The following is a 15771-nucleotide window of genomic DNA, read 5'->3' on the forward strand; positions in this document are numbered from 1 at the left end:
CTACATGTGTTTTTAGTGTGCATTTGACACTGCGGAAACACAGTAAAAACAAACCTGCCTTTTTTCCCTGATTTTATACATTTAATGATATTCTATGGGGAAATTCTGTACATAAAACTCTGCATACCTGCAAGACAAACTATCATATTGCAAATCTTTAACAAGCGCTACAGGTGAGTTCACACAGCTTTAAAAAAAAAAAAGAAATAAGATGATAAAGTTTTATTGAAGATCCATTAAAAAATGAAAAAAATCACACATGCAGATGAACATAAAAACTGATGCGTTTTGAGCGATCCAACCGCATTTATTCATAGCATAATAATAAATACGTCCGCACACCTTTAAATAGATTTAAGGGGCCAATCTCAAGTGGTAATATAACTAACCAGTGGTGAAAACCCAGACGGGCACACTCGGAGCACTAAAAAACACCTGAGAGAGAAAAGAGTATAGTGTATAGATTATCTTAAATGCATCTGTGATCAACTTGGATATAGAAGAGCGGTATTATTCTCTGTTTATTGTATGCAATGAGGCCCTGCGTGGCCCAAATGAAAATTTGTTTTTATGTTATATTTTGTTTTGTATAACCAATAAAATCTGATTAAAGGGAATCTGTCATGCCAAACATGGCCTATAAACTAAGGCCACCGGTATCAAGGGCTTATCTACAGCAGAGGTCCCCAACCTTTTTTGCACCAGGGACCGGCTTTAAGCAAGACCAGTTTTCCATGGCCCGGTGGGGTGGGGGTGGGGCAGGGGTGGGGCTCTGGTCATATGGGGTGGGGTTATGGAGGGGTGGAGCTTAGTGCATACTTATCATGTAATTATGACATTTATAATGAGAATGTGATTCACACATTCTCACACACACATTCTCACACACACATTCTCACACACACATTCTCACACACACATTCTCACACACACATTCACACACACACACATTCACACACACACACACATTCACACACATACACACACACACACACACACACACACACACACATTCTCACACACACACACACACACACACACACATTCTCACACACACATTCACACACACACTCTCACACACACACATTCACATTCTCACACACACACACACACACATTCACACACACATTCTCACACACACACATTCACACACACATTCTCACACACACACATTCTCGCACACACATTCTCACACACACATTCACACACCCCTCTCACCTCTCCTCGCACTCTACCACAGCATCTCATTGCCTTCCTCTGACACAGCCGGCCGCTGAATGATGACGTCATCCAGCGGCGCGTCTGTGTGAGAGGAAGCAGGAAGACAGATCGCTGGGCAGCGGAGCTGCGGGGATTTCTCCCTGCCCGTTGCAGCCACCCTGCAGGGGCTCCCCTCCACCTCTGCACACGTTGGGAGCCAGCGCTCTGCAGCTTCTCTGTGCCGGCTGTCAGCTTGACAGTCGGCACAGAGAACAGCTGACTCCCTGACCGGGGTGGCAGAATGCAGCCGCCGGGGGAGACACTGCGGACCGCCGAATGAGGCGGCCCGACTGCGCCCCTCCCTGCCGGCTGCGCCCGGGGCAAATGCCCCGGCTGCCCCCCCCTAGATACGCCACTGGGCGTGTCAGTGAGGAGAGCCTGCCGCCCCACCCCATCAGGAACACACCATGCTGCGCAGGAGGGCTGCGTCACTAAGACCCGCCTGACGCCCCGCCCCGTCCTGCATAATGTTCTCTGCCGGGAGCTGCGAGCTGTCACAGAGCGTGCTCTGACCAGGCGCAGGGCCGCGAAGCTAGCTGTCAGCGGCGCCGCGGACCGGCTGAAAAACCTCAATGGCCCGGTCCTGGTCCGCGGACCGGCGGTTGGGGACCTCTGATCTACAGCATTCTGGAATGCTGTACATAAGGCCCCAATGTATCCTGAAAGATAAGAAAAATATGTTACATTATACTCACCCAGAGGCGGTCCCTGTTCGGTCCGATCCGATGGGCGTCGCGGTCCGGATCCGGCATCTCCCATCATCATATGATGTCATCCTCTTCTTATCTTCCTGTTAAGGGCAGAGCAAAGTACTACAGTGTGCAGGCGCCGGGAAAGGTCAGAGAGGCCCAGCACCTGTGCACTGCAGTGCTTTGCTCTACCCTCAACAGGGCAAATCAGTACGCCTGCGCAGGAGCCACGGCAAGAAGACAAGAAGAGGACGACATCGTATGAAGATGGGAGGCCCCAGACCGTGACGCCCATTCGACCCGAATAGAACCGGGACTGCCCCTGGGTGAGTATAATATAACCTGTTTTTCTTTTCTTTCAGGATATATCGGGGGCTTATCTACAGCATTACAGAATGCTGTAGATAAGCCCCTGATGCCGGTGGCCTTAGTTTAGTTAATAGGCCATTTTTAGGGTGACAGATTCCCTTTAACCCTGCTGTTCTGTTCGGTCTGGGGAGACCTATTTTGAACTTTGGTATTTTTTGGGGTGTTCAAGATGCGGTTCTGAAACTTGTGGTTGATTGACTTAAATGAGGATGGGTCGGTCGGCCACGGGTTTCAGAGCCGCATCTTGAATATTTTAAAGAATATTGAAGTTCAAAGTCGGTCATTTTTGACCAACAGAACAGCAGGGTTAAGCTAAAAAAAAAAAACACCTGAGGACAAGAACAGAACACAGAAGCTCCAGCGCATGGATGAATAAACAGGATTATTTCAATAATAGGAATACGCAGCGCACACATACTCTTATCATCATAAATAGAACTGCAATAATAGAATAATAATTCTAGATATATTATTATATAAAAAATAAACATTAACCATTTCCTCACGTCGGCATCGTAATACCAGAGTAATGTAGAAAAGATCATTTTTATAATTCATCCCGTTCTAAAACTTTGTATTCAAGGTGTAAGCATCCAGAAAGCTTCCTGTTTGGTCAGTTCTTTCTGCCAGTTGCCTCCCCTATTGGGGCATACAGGTCTATCAAACCCATAGAATTTGAAATTGGAAATGTCACCATTATGAGTATTGACAAAATGTTTGACCGCCCCTGCGTACGAGCTAACTTTATTCTTTATATTGACTAGAAGTTCCGCTATCCGTCTTATAATTTCCTCATGGTACATCCAATATCGGTGCAGTACACCACGTGCCACAGCTAATGAAAGAATTGATACTGTGGCAGACACCTGTGGGCAACAGAAATGACATTCTCTTGTTGTCAGCCAACTAACATACATTACAGAACTTGACACATTTGAAAAAAACCCTTTTGTGACAGCCAATTCCCTTCGGGAGGGTGTTCTTTGAACAGACACAGCAATAATGTGTCTCCTAAAGAGTGTCCCCACCTTTCCACGTAGCGGCATATCTACCATTTAATACAGGGGTGGGCAATTAATTTTGCCATGGGGCCGCATGAGAAATTTGGATGTTTTAGAGGGCCGGACTAATATAATTAACTAATTTTTACCCAATACTGTAGTATACATATGCTATATTTTCATGAACAAACAGTATGTTAAACAATGCAGAGATTATCCAGGCCCCATAATGTCCAGATTTCATTAGTGCCCCCATAATGTCCAGATTTCATTTGTGCCCCCATAATGTCCAGATTTCATTCATTAGTGCCCCCATAATGTCCAGATTTCATTAGTGCCCCCATAATGTCCAGATTTCATTAGTGCAGATAATAACCCAGTGCACAAGTATAGAGGAGCAGATAATAACCCAGAGCACAAGTACTGAGGAGCAGATAACCCAGAGCACAAGTACAGAGGAGCAGATAACTCAGAGCACAAGTACTGAGGAGCAGATAACCCAAAGCACAAGTACAGAGGAGCAGATAACTCAGAGCACAAGTACTGAGGAGCAGATAATAACCCAGAGCACATGTACTGAGGAGCAGATAATAACCCAGAGCACAAGTACTGAGGAGCAGATAATAACCCAGAGCACAAGTACTGAGGAGCAGATAACCCAGAGCACAAGTACAGAGGAGCAGATAACTTAGAGCACAAGTACTGAGGAGCAGATAACACAGAGCACAAGTACTGAGGAGCAGATAATAACCCAGAGCACAAGTACAGAGGAGCAGATAACCCAGAGCACAAGTACAGAGGAGCAGATAACCCAGAGCCCAAGTACAGCGGAGCAGATGACCCAGTGCGCAAGTACTGAGGAGCAGATAACCCAGAGCCCTTACCACCGACCACCGGCACCGTCCGACTCCACAAGTGACCTCAGTACAGCGCTGCAGTGCCACACAGAACACCGGCGCAACGGAGCAGAGCAGCAGCATGTGTCACGCTGAGGGACGTCACCTGCTGCTGGCGCTTCCCTGATGCGGAAGTGCCAGCGGCGGTCAGCGCCTCTCAGCGGACAGGAGTTTGAATGCAGGGCGCACAGGCGCAGGCGTGGCTGAAGGGAAGGGGAGCCGAGCGGTGCCTCGGGCGGCAAGGGAAGGGGAGCCGAGCGGTGCCTGGGGCGGCGGGCGGCAAGGGAAGGGGAGCCGAGCGGTGCCTGGGGCGGCGGGCGGCAAGGGAAGGGGAGCCGAGCGGTGCCTGGGGCGGCGGGCCGTTTACAACCGTCAGGCGGGCCGGATGCGGCCCGCGGGCCGCATCTTGCCCAGGTCTGATTTAATATATGCCTCAGAGCATCATCCTAATTTAGGACAGATAAATATTTTTTTTATAATGGATTTAAAGAAGTTGTCCACTACAATAATTTTTTTTTCATAAATCTTGCTATTATGTGCCACTGAAAACATCCACTGTTTATTTTAGCAATATTACCTCTTATCATGCTGTAGCAGCACATCTTCAGTGCTGGATCCAGCTCTCATGGGGTTAATCGACAACTTCCTTTCTCCTGAGTTATTGTGCTCTAATACTAGAAGTTCCATGATGCATGGCACTGGCCACTAAGCCCGAACCTAGCACACCCATTCCAAAACACACCCAAACCCCTCCCTCCTCTCTCTTCAAAAAGATTTCTGATGTCATTTCTATCCAACCTCCTCTTTTACATTTGTCCAACCCACACTCCATTACACACAGAGCTAGATAGGTAGGTAGATAGATAATAGATAGATGGATAAGATAGATTGATAGATATGTATCTATACAGTCATGGCCAAAAGTATTAACACCCCTGCAATTCTGTCAGATATTATTCATTTTCTTCCTGAAAATGACTGCAAACACAAATTATGTGGTATTATTATCTTCATTTAATTTGTCTTAAATGAAAAAACACAAAAGAGAATGAAGCAAAAAGCAAAACATTGATCATTTCACACAAAACTCCAAAAATGGGCCAGACAAAAGTATTGGCACCCACAGCCTAATACTTGGTTGCACAACCTTTAGCCAAAATAACTGTGACCAACCGCTTTCAGTAACCATCAATGAGGTTCTTACAATGCTCTGCTGGAATTTTAGACCATTCTTCTTTGGCAAACTGCTCCAGGTCCCTGATATTTGAAGGGTGCCTTCTCCAAACTGCCATTTTTAGATCTCTCTACAGATGTTCTATGGGATTCAGGTCTGGACTCATTGCTGGCCACCTTAGAAGTCTCCAGTGCTTTCTCTCAAGCCATTTTCTAGTGCTTTTTGAAGTGTGTTTTGGGTCATTGTCCTGCTTCAAGACCCATGACCACTGAGGGAGACCCAGCTTTCTCACACTGGGCCCTACATTATTCCTCAAAATTTGTTGGTAGTCTTCAGACTTCATAATGCCATGCACACGGTCAAGCAGTCCAGTGCCAGAGGCAGCAAAGCAACCCCAAAACATCAGGGAACCTCCGCCATGTTTGACTGTAGGGACCGTGTTCTTTTCTTTGAATGCCTCTTTTTTTCTCCTGTAAACTCTATGTTGATGCCTTTGCCCAAAAAGCTCTACTTTTGCCTCATCTGACCAGAGAACATTCTTCCAAAACATTTTAAGCTTTTTCAGGTAAGTTTTGGCAAACTCCAGCCTGGCTTTTTCATGTCTCGGGGTAAGAAGTGGGGTCTTCCTGTGTCTCCTACCATACAGTCCCTTTTCATTCAGACGCCGACGGATAGTACGGGTTGACACTGTTGTACCCTCAGACTGCAGGGCAGCTTGAACTTGTTTGGATGTTAGTCGAGGTTCTTTATCCAACATCCGCACAATCTTGCGTTGAAATCTCTTGTCAATTTTTCTTTTCCGTTCACATCTAGGGAGGTTAGCCACAGTGCCATGGGCTTTAAACGTCTTGATGACACTGCGCACTGTAGACACAGGAACATTCAGGTCTTTGGAGATGGACTTGTAGCATTGAGATTGCTCATGCTTCCTCACAATTTGGTTTCTCAAGTCCTCAGACAGTTCTTTGGTCTTCTTTCTTTTCTCCATGCTCAATGTGGTACACACAAGGACACAGGACAGAGGTTGTCAGCTTTAATCCTTGTTAACTGGCTGCAAGTGTGATTTAGTTATTTCCAACACCTGTTAGGTGCCACAGGTAAGTTACAGGTGCTGTTAATTACACAAATTAGAGAAGCATCACATGATTTTTCGAACAGTGCCAATACTTTTGTCCACCCCTTTTTTATGTTTGGTGTGAAATTATATCCAATTTGGCTTTAGGACAATTGTTTTTGTGTTTTTTTTCATTTAAGACAAATTAAATGAAGATAATAATACCAAATAATTTGTGTTTGCATTCATTTTCAGGAAGAAACCGAGTATTATCTGACAAAATTGCAGGGGTGTCAATACTTTTGGCCATGACTGTATATCTATGTCTATTTCCATAGATATGTCCATATCCATGTTTCTAAACCCCTTCACCCCTGGAGCTTTATTCGTTTATTGCTCACCTTCTTTCCAGAGCCATAATGTTTCCGTCAATATGGCCATGTGAGGGCTTGTCTTTTGTGGGACAAGTTCTACTTTTGAACGACACCATTGGTTTTACCATGTCGTGTAATAAAATATGTGAAAAAAATTCAAAGTGCTATGAAATTGCAAAAAAAGTGCAATCCCACACTTGTTTTTTGCTTGGCTTTTTTGCTAGGTTCACTAAATGCTAAGGCTGTGTGCACACGTTGCAGATTTGATTGCAGGGTTTTTTGTTGCACAGAATTGCATCAAATCCGCAGTGTAGTGCAAAACCAATGTAAGGCTATGGGAGCCGCAGACTTGTTGTGCACATGCTGCGGAAAAAGCATCACCGAAACGAAGCTTTTTTTTTCCCGCAGCATGTCACTACTTTTGTGCCGAACTGCAGCGGTTCTGCACCCTTAGACGTTCATTGAGTTGGGCACATCCGCAGCAAAACCGCAGATGTAAAAAAGATCTGCAGTTTTGCTGCGGATGTGGGTCCGAGAAACGCTGCAGTTCGGGAGGAGGGAAGTGTGTGGGCGGTGACTGTGTGCTTGTATGTGTGTGCGGGCGGGGTCTGCTGGCTGTTCGGATGTGTACGGGACTGTTCAGGTGTGTGCGGGTGGGGTCTGTGGGCTGTTCGGATGTGTGCGGGTATGTGCCTGGCTGTTCGGGTGTGTGCGGGACTGTTCAGATGTGTGCGGAATTGTTCGGGTGTGTGCCTGGCTGTTCGGGTGTGTGCGGGGCTGTTCGGGTGTGTGCGGGGCTGTGTGGGGGGTCTTTTGGGGTGTGTGCAGGCATCATCCGATGGGATTACAAGTATGCAGCATCCAATCTGCAGCTAATTCGGATGTAATCCGGACAGTGGACACACACCCTACACTAGCCATACATCTATCAATAGATATATCTATCCAGATATATCTATAGATAGATGTATGAATAGATAGATGTATGCATCTATAGATCTATCTATATGTAGATCTGTCTATCCATTTCATCTATCATCTATAAGTCTATCTTGTGTGTAACTGAGTGTGGGTTGGACAAATGTAAAAGAGGAGGTTGGACAATAATGACATCACAAATCTTTTTTTTTTTTTTTTTTTTTTTGTTCAATAACACCTCATTATTTAGCTTTCAAAAACACACAAAAATCGCACCAAAATTTTTTAAAAAAATGCATCAAAACCGTGCAAAAAATGCACCAAAACTGCAGCAAAAATTGCATCAAAAATGCATGAAAACCGCATCAAAACTTCACTCAAAACTGCACCAAAAACTGCATCAAAACTGCACCAAATCCGCACCAAAAACTGCATCAAAACCACAACCAAAACTGCACCAAAAACACATCAAAACTGCATCAGAACCACGCAAAAAATGCACCAAGAACTGCATCAAAACCGCACCAAAAACCCGCATCAAAACCGCGCAAAAAACGTGAAAAAAACGTGAAAAAATGCATCAAAAACGCAGCTGCGTTTTCTGCAAGTAGATGCAGATTTTGTGCAGAAAATTCTGCACTCAAATCTGCAACGTGTGCACACAGCATAAAACTGGCCTGCCATTATGATTCTCCAGGTCATTACGAGTTCATAGACACCAAACACGTCAGGGTTATTTTTTTTATCTAAGTGGTGAAAAAAAATTCCAAACTTTGCTAAAAATAAAATAAGTGCGCCATTTTACGATACCCGTAGCGTTTATATTTTCTGAGATATCGGGTCGGGTGAGGGCTAATTTTTTGCGTGCCGAGCTGACGTTTTTAATGATACCACTTTTTGTGCAGATACGTTCTTTTGATATCCCGTTATTGCATTTTAATGCAATGTTGCGGCGACCAAAAAAAAAAAACAATTTTGGTCTTTAATAATAATAATAATAATAATAATAATCTTTATTTTTATATAGCGCTAACATATTCCGCAGCGCTTTACACACATTATCATTGCTGTCCCCATTGGGGCTCACAATCTAAATTCCCTGTCAGTATGTCTTTGGAATGTGGGAGGAAACCGGAGTGCCCGGAGGAAACCCACGCAAACACGGAGAGAACATACAAACTCTTTGCAGATGTTGTCCTTAGTGGGGCTTGAACCCAGGACTCCAGCGCTGCAAGGCTGCTGTGCTAACCACTGCGCCACCGTGCTGCCCCGTCTTTGATTTTTTTTTCTCGCTACGCCGTTTAGCGATCATGTAAATTTTTTTTTGGTATTGAGAACAGCTGACATGTTTGTGGCTTTCAAGTGGGTTCACCGCCGAAGCCCACTTCAAAGTGGCGGATACTGCCAGCTGACGTACAATTACGTCAGCTGGCAGAAAGGAGTTAATGAACAATGTTTCAGTAAAAAAAGGAAAAAAAAATGGCGTGGGCACCCGTGCAATTTTCTGCACCGGAGGGGGAAAGCAGATGGCCAGGGTCCAATATTTTTAGCCTGGGAAGGGTGTAATACCCATGGCCCCTCCCAGGCTATGAATATCAGCCCGCAGCTGTCTGTGTAGCTTTTACTGGCTATTAAAATAGGGGACCCTCCCCCCCCCCCCCCCCAAAAAAAAAAAAAATGACTTGGGGGTCCCCCTATATTTTATAGCCAGAAAGGCTACGCAGACAGCTGCGGGCTGATATTCATAGCCTAGAGAGGGCCATGGATATTGACCCCCCCAGCTACAAATACCAGCCCGCAGCCGCCCCAGAAATGGCGCATCTATAAGATGCGCCAATTCCAGCACTTAGCCCCTCTCTTCCCACTCCCGTGTAGCGGTGGGATATGGGGTAATAAGGGGTTAATGTCACCTTGCTATTGTAAGGTGACATTAAGCCGGGTTAATAATGGAGAGGCGTCAATAAGACGCCTATCCATTATTAATCCTATAGTAGTGAAAGAGTTAAAAAAAAAAAAAAAAAGCCAGAAAAGTATTTTAATATTCTTAATTTTACCATACTTCAGCGCCTGCAAAAAATGTAAAATAATAAACCGTATACTACCTGTCCGCCGTAGTCCAATTAATAACAAGTGTCCCACAATGATCTCCCTTATAGAACAGTGACATCGGGTGATGTCACTGCTCTATAGGACCTTCAGTGACACACTGACAGGAGACAATTGCTCCTGCAGTGCATCACTGAGAGGTTACTATAGTTCACTGGTCTCACTTTATGGCATTTGCTGCGTGGGAACTTTCTCACACAGCAGTGCCAGAAGTGGGGCTAGGGACTATTTTCTCACAGGGGCGTAGGAATACATTGTGGGGAATACATTGTGGAAGGATACCTTCCATCATTGTATTCCTGGAGCCCCTGGAGAGCGGTCGTATCAGCTGATGCTGCTGCTCTCCACGGGAGATCGTCGTGGGACACTTGTTTTAATTGGATATCTGCGGACAGGGAGTATAGTGTTTGTTTATTATTTTAGTATTTTTTACAGGTGACACTGGCTTTGGGGATCAAAGTAACAAGTGATGGTCAGTAAGTAATCTGTTATATGTACTGTATGTCTATCTGTATGTTGTATGTACTGTATTGTTGTGAATTCTGTTGTCGAACTCCCTCCTGTGGTCGTGAATGGTACTTCGGCGAGTTCTGTCCATGGACTCCCTCTGGTGGCTGTGAGTGAAGCTGCTGCTTCTGAGGTTCTGTACACAGGTGACGTGGTTTATACTTTGGTTGGCTGCTCTATTTAACTCCACTCAGATCGTTACTCCATGCCAGCTGTCAATGTTCCTGCATTGGTTCAGTTCGCTCTTGGATCTTTCTGGTGACCTGTCTTCTCCAGCAGAAGCTAAGTTCCTGATAGTTATTATTTGTTCATTGTTTCCTTGTCCAGCTGGTTATCATGATTTTGTCTTGCTAGCTGGAAGCTCTGGGATGCAGAGTGGCATCTCCGCACCGTTAGTCGATGCGGAGGTCTTTTTGCATACTCTGCGTGGTCTTTTGTAGTTTTTTGTGCTGACCGCAAAGATACCTTTCCTATCCTCTGTCTGTTTAGTAAGTCTGGCCTCCCTTTGCTGAAACCTGTTTCATTTCTGCGTTTGTGACTTTCATCTTTACTCACAGTCAATATATGTGGGGGGCTGCCTTTTCCTTTGGGGAATTTCTCTGAGGCAAGGTAGGCTTTATTTTCTATCTCTAGGGCTAGCTAGCTCTTAGGCTGTGAAGAGGCGTCTAGGGAGTGTCAGGAACGCTCCACGGCTATTTCTAGTTGTTGTGATAGGATTAGGGCCTGCGGTCAGCAGAGCTCCCACATCCCAGAGCTTGTCCTCTGTGAGTTTAACTATCAGGTCGTGCCGGGTGCTCCTAACCACCAGGTCCATAACACTGTATGTGGCATGTTGCATTTCATATGTTGCGTGTCGCATGGTGCACGTCACATGGTGCATGTGCATGTCGCCACATGTTGCATGTCACATGTTGTCGCATGGTGCATGTCGCACGGTGCATGTCGCCACATGTTGCGTGTTGTCGCATGGTGCATGTCGCCACATGTTGCATGTCATCGCATGGTGCATGTGCATGTCGTAGCATGGTGCATGTCACATGGTGCATGTCGCATGTTGGTGCATGTCGCCACATGTCGCATGGTGCATGTCGTCGCATGGTGCATGTGGCCACATGTTGCATGTCGCCACATGTTGCATGTCGTATGCCGTCGCATGGTGCATGTCGCATTGTGCATGTTCTGTATGAGTGTAATGTATGTTGTATGTATGTGTTTTTTTTTTTTTTTTTTACATTCAACACATTAGCCGGATGATGGGACTACTACTGTCCCATCATTGGCTAATGTGTCACTCGCTGTCACTGTAGCAGGCAGAGCCCGATGGGACTTGAAGTCCCATCCAGGGGTGGATTAAGGGTAGCCAGGGCCCTGGGCTGTTCAGACACTGTGGGCCCCCGGTCATGCGACGGGGTCATCATATACCTGAACCAGATTATTCCAGAAAAATAGTTGCTGTGTGAAACTATAACCATCCATTGATCTAGTCAATTTACCCTTCAGTTCAGTATATAGTATACATTGTATAGTGTCAGTGTATAGGTCACACTGACTCACCAGTGACGTCTCTAGGTGAAGTCCTTCATCTTTCATCCAACACAGACCGCCATCACTTCATCCAGCGAAGACTCGTCTCTGCAGGAAATAACACAGTTATCTCGAACTCCGCTAGCAGAACACATTACTTAATTTTTCCCAACTTCTACATTACACCACATGAAGAAAAAGAGGCAACATAGTATCACTTTACACAGTAACCGGACCGCCCCCCCCCCCCCCCATTTAAAAGTGTCCTCAAAAAATTAAATACATCACTTTAGTAATAATATCCCTTAATTAGCCCCTTTGGTAATAATAATATCCCCCATCCTGGCCCCGTGTATCTCATTCCTGGCTTTCAGCCATATGTTCTCCCATCCTGCCCTCATGAGTATCCATCCTGCCCCATATGAGCTCCCCATCCTGCCCCATCAGTCTCCATTTTATCCATCCTGCCCCATGATCCTGCACGATCTGTCTCCAATCCTGCCCCATGTCTTTTATTCTGCCCCATGTCTCCAATCATGCTCCGTATCTACATTCTGCCCATGTCTCCAGTCCTGTCCTCGGTGTGTCCAGCATCTCTGCCCCCAGTGTGTCCAGCATCTCTGCACCCGGTGTGTCCAGCATCTCTGCCCCCGACACAGAAACACATCGGCTACTTGCACAATGAACAAGTCTGTAGGAACCTGTTCACACACCACCAAGAAACTTGAAGACACAAAAGAGCACAGTGAGGTCAAAATTACTCTGGTGTAAAAAAAATCACAGTAATAAGCAAGTGCTAGTCAAAAGATGGAAAAAACAGGGTATTTAGTTGATACTTTTTTGCAAAAAAAAAATGTATACTAAGCTGCTCCACCAATCGTCAAGGTATACCCATATAGAGCAGTCCTACCTAATGTATATAATCCCTATCTGATGTATTTAAAAACCTGATCATCTGTATAGCACCTGTATAAACAGGGTTCAGTGAGGGAATTTTCATGTGGACATGCTGGATGGAACAGCTTTGATGCAAATGACCCATAAGGAGTGGTGGACTCCCTAGTCTTGTAGATAGAAGAGAACAATTACAGAACCAGAAACCCTAGAGTATTTTTGACCTCCCTGTGCTCTTGTCTTCATTGCCCCCAGACAGTGTGTCCAGCAAACTGCCCCAGTGTCTCCAGCATTGCCCCCAGTGTGTCCGACTTCAGCAATCTGCCCCAGTATGTCCAGCATATTGCCCCAGTGTGTCCAGCAATCTGCCCCAGTGTGTCCAGCATATTGCCCACAGACATTGTCCAGCATTCTGGCCCGCCACTACTTTCAGTTAACCCCCCCGGGGCCCCTAATGAATTTAATAAATACCTTCTGTTGCCGTTTTCGCCTGTGAGCGGGGCTATGGCGGGGGCTGAGTCCGGGTCACGTGACCCCCAGGCTGCAGCCACCGCTAAGTTCCGCCGACGTCACGTCAATTTCCACACTCTGGAAATTGTCGTGACGTCAGCAGCAGGCGTGACCAGCCGCCACAGACAGCAGTCACTCAAGAGTGACTGGGCTGGGGGTGGGCGGGGCTGTGCTGGGGCGGGCAGGGCTGGGATCTGCGGGCGGGCGGGGCTGTGCTGGGATCGAAGGGGTAGGCGGGGCTGGGGTCTGCTGGCTGGCCCCGCTCATGTGCTGAGATGTGCGGCTGGTGCGGTGGTGGTGCGCGGGGCTGCTGAAGGTGCTGGAGTGTGCGGGCTGGGGGACTGCGGCGCTGTGCGGTGGGGTCATTGGTGTGTGTGTCTCTGTGTGCAGGCATTGTCCGATGGGACCAGAGGCAGATTATAATAGGGTCAATCTGGGCGGTAGCCCAGGGCCCAGTGGTTTGGGGGGCCCTGGGCTACCGCTCAGATTGCCCGCCGCCATCAGGGCATTACTGACTTGACTGGCGTATGGGCACGGTGGGCAGAGAGGGCCCACATCGGGCCCCGTCTCATCTGCTCACCGGGCCCCTACCGGCGCTGCTCACCGGGCTCTTTTTGCAAACGGCAATCCGGGGGGTGGACAACCCCTTTTAATCTGACCAAATTGTAAACTGTACAGAGTAGAGAATGTAATTATCCCTTTTCTGCCATTGGATGGAATAGTACATCCGATGGCAGAACCCCCACTTTCATGCAGGTTCTGACGGTGAGCCTGCATCAAAGCAGTGATCCGCCCGCACCTATTAACTAGTTAAATGCTGCTGTCAAACTCCGACAGCGGCATTTAACAGGCGCATACGGCCAGAAATGCGTGCACCGCTGACCCCCCGTCACATGATCGGGGGTCAGTGGTGTGTCAGTGTGACAACCAGAGGTCTCCTGCAGACCTCTATGGTTGTTGATGCCAGATTGCTGTGAGCGCCACCCTGTGGTCGGCGCTCATAGCAATGCTGTAATTCAGCTACATAGAGGCAATCTGAGCATTGCCCCTATGTAGCAGAGCCGATCAGACTATGCCAGCTTCTATTAAAGGCTATTAAAGCATAGCAAAAGTAAAAAAAAAAAATATATATATATATATATATATATATATATATATATATATATATATATATTCAAATCGCCCCCTCCTTTCTGCCCCATTCAAAATAAAACAATAAAAAAAAATCAAACCTACACATATTTGATATCGCCGCGTTCAGAATCGCCCGATCTATCAATAATTTAAAAAAAATAACCTGATCGGTGAACGGTGTAGCGAGAAAAAAAATCAAAACTCCAGATAACGGGTGATCAAAGGAACATATCTGCACCAAAATGGTATCATTAAAAATGTCAGCTCGGCACGCGAAAAAGAAGCCATCGCCCAACCCCAGATCACGACAAATAGAGACGCTACGGGTCTTGGAAATACATACATACATACATACACACATACACACATACATACACACACACACACACACACACACACACACACACACACACACACACACACACACACACACACACACACATATATATGTATGTATATATGTATATATATATATATATATATATATATATATAGTGTATTTTTAAGCAAAGTTTGGAGCTTTTTTCAAACTTAGATAAATATGAACCTAGACATGTTTGGTGGTCTGGAAAATCATAATTTCAGGTCAGTTTTAGCATTTAGTGAACCTAGCAAAAAAAAATGTGGGATTGCACTTTTTTTTGCAATTTCACCGTACTTGGAATTTTTTTCCCGTTTTCTTGTAGATGACATGGTAAAACCAATGGTGTCGTTCAAAAGTACAACTTGTCCAGCAAAAATAAAGCCTCGCATGGCCATATTGACAGAAAAATAAAAAAGTTATGGCTCTGGGAAGGAGGGGAGCGAAAAACGCAAAACCATAAAAAGCTTCGGTCATTAAGGAGTTAATATATGCCTCAGCGCATCATCCTGATTTAGGACAGGTAAATATTTTTCTATAATGGATTTAATCTGACCAAATTGTAAGCTGTATGGCGTAGAGATTGTAATGGGGCATAAATTAGGGGTATTAGGGCTATATTTACTACAATACAAATGTTAATTTCTAGATTTTCGTTTTAACTTTTTTAGTTCCAAATTGATATTAGAAGTTTTATATCCTCTGTCTCTCAGTCTACCGCACACAAATTCTTTATCCACATTAATTTGAGCAAATGAATTCGGCACCCATCAGCTCCCCATATGGAATTGATCTAGTGGTGTGGAATGGGTGACAGCTAGATGCAAGGAGAATTGTTACCTGAAATATCCCTTCTATGTAGTGACATATGGACTGTACCAGCCACATTATCACCCTGAAGATAAGTAAAAAAAGCAATGCAGTCCCCTTGTGTGAATCTCAAATTGAGATCATTAGAATTCGGACATGACACAAATGAAGGCACGGACGAAATGTCGCC

The 15771-nt window shown here is 45.7% G+C and overlaps 1 protein-coding gene across 4 annotated transcripts in view; it reads left to right on the forward strand.

The window, feature by feature from the left end:
* ANXA11 (annexin A11) overlaps positions 1 to 15771 on the forward strand; it is a 142246-nt gene that overhangs the window by 61159 nt on the left and 65316 nt on the right. The gene's annotated exons all lie outside the window — the stretch shown is intronic.

The sequence above is a fragment of the Ranitomeya imitator genome, chromosome 2, assembly GCF_032444005.1.
Source record: "Ranitomeya imitator isolate aRanImi1 chromosome 2, aRanImi1.pri, whole genome shotgun sequence".
In the NCBI taxonomy this organism is placed as follows: Eukaryota; Metazoa; Chordata; class Amphibia; order Anura; family Dendrobatidae; genus Ranitomeya; species Ranitomeya imitator.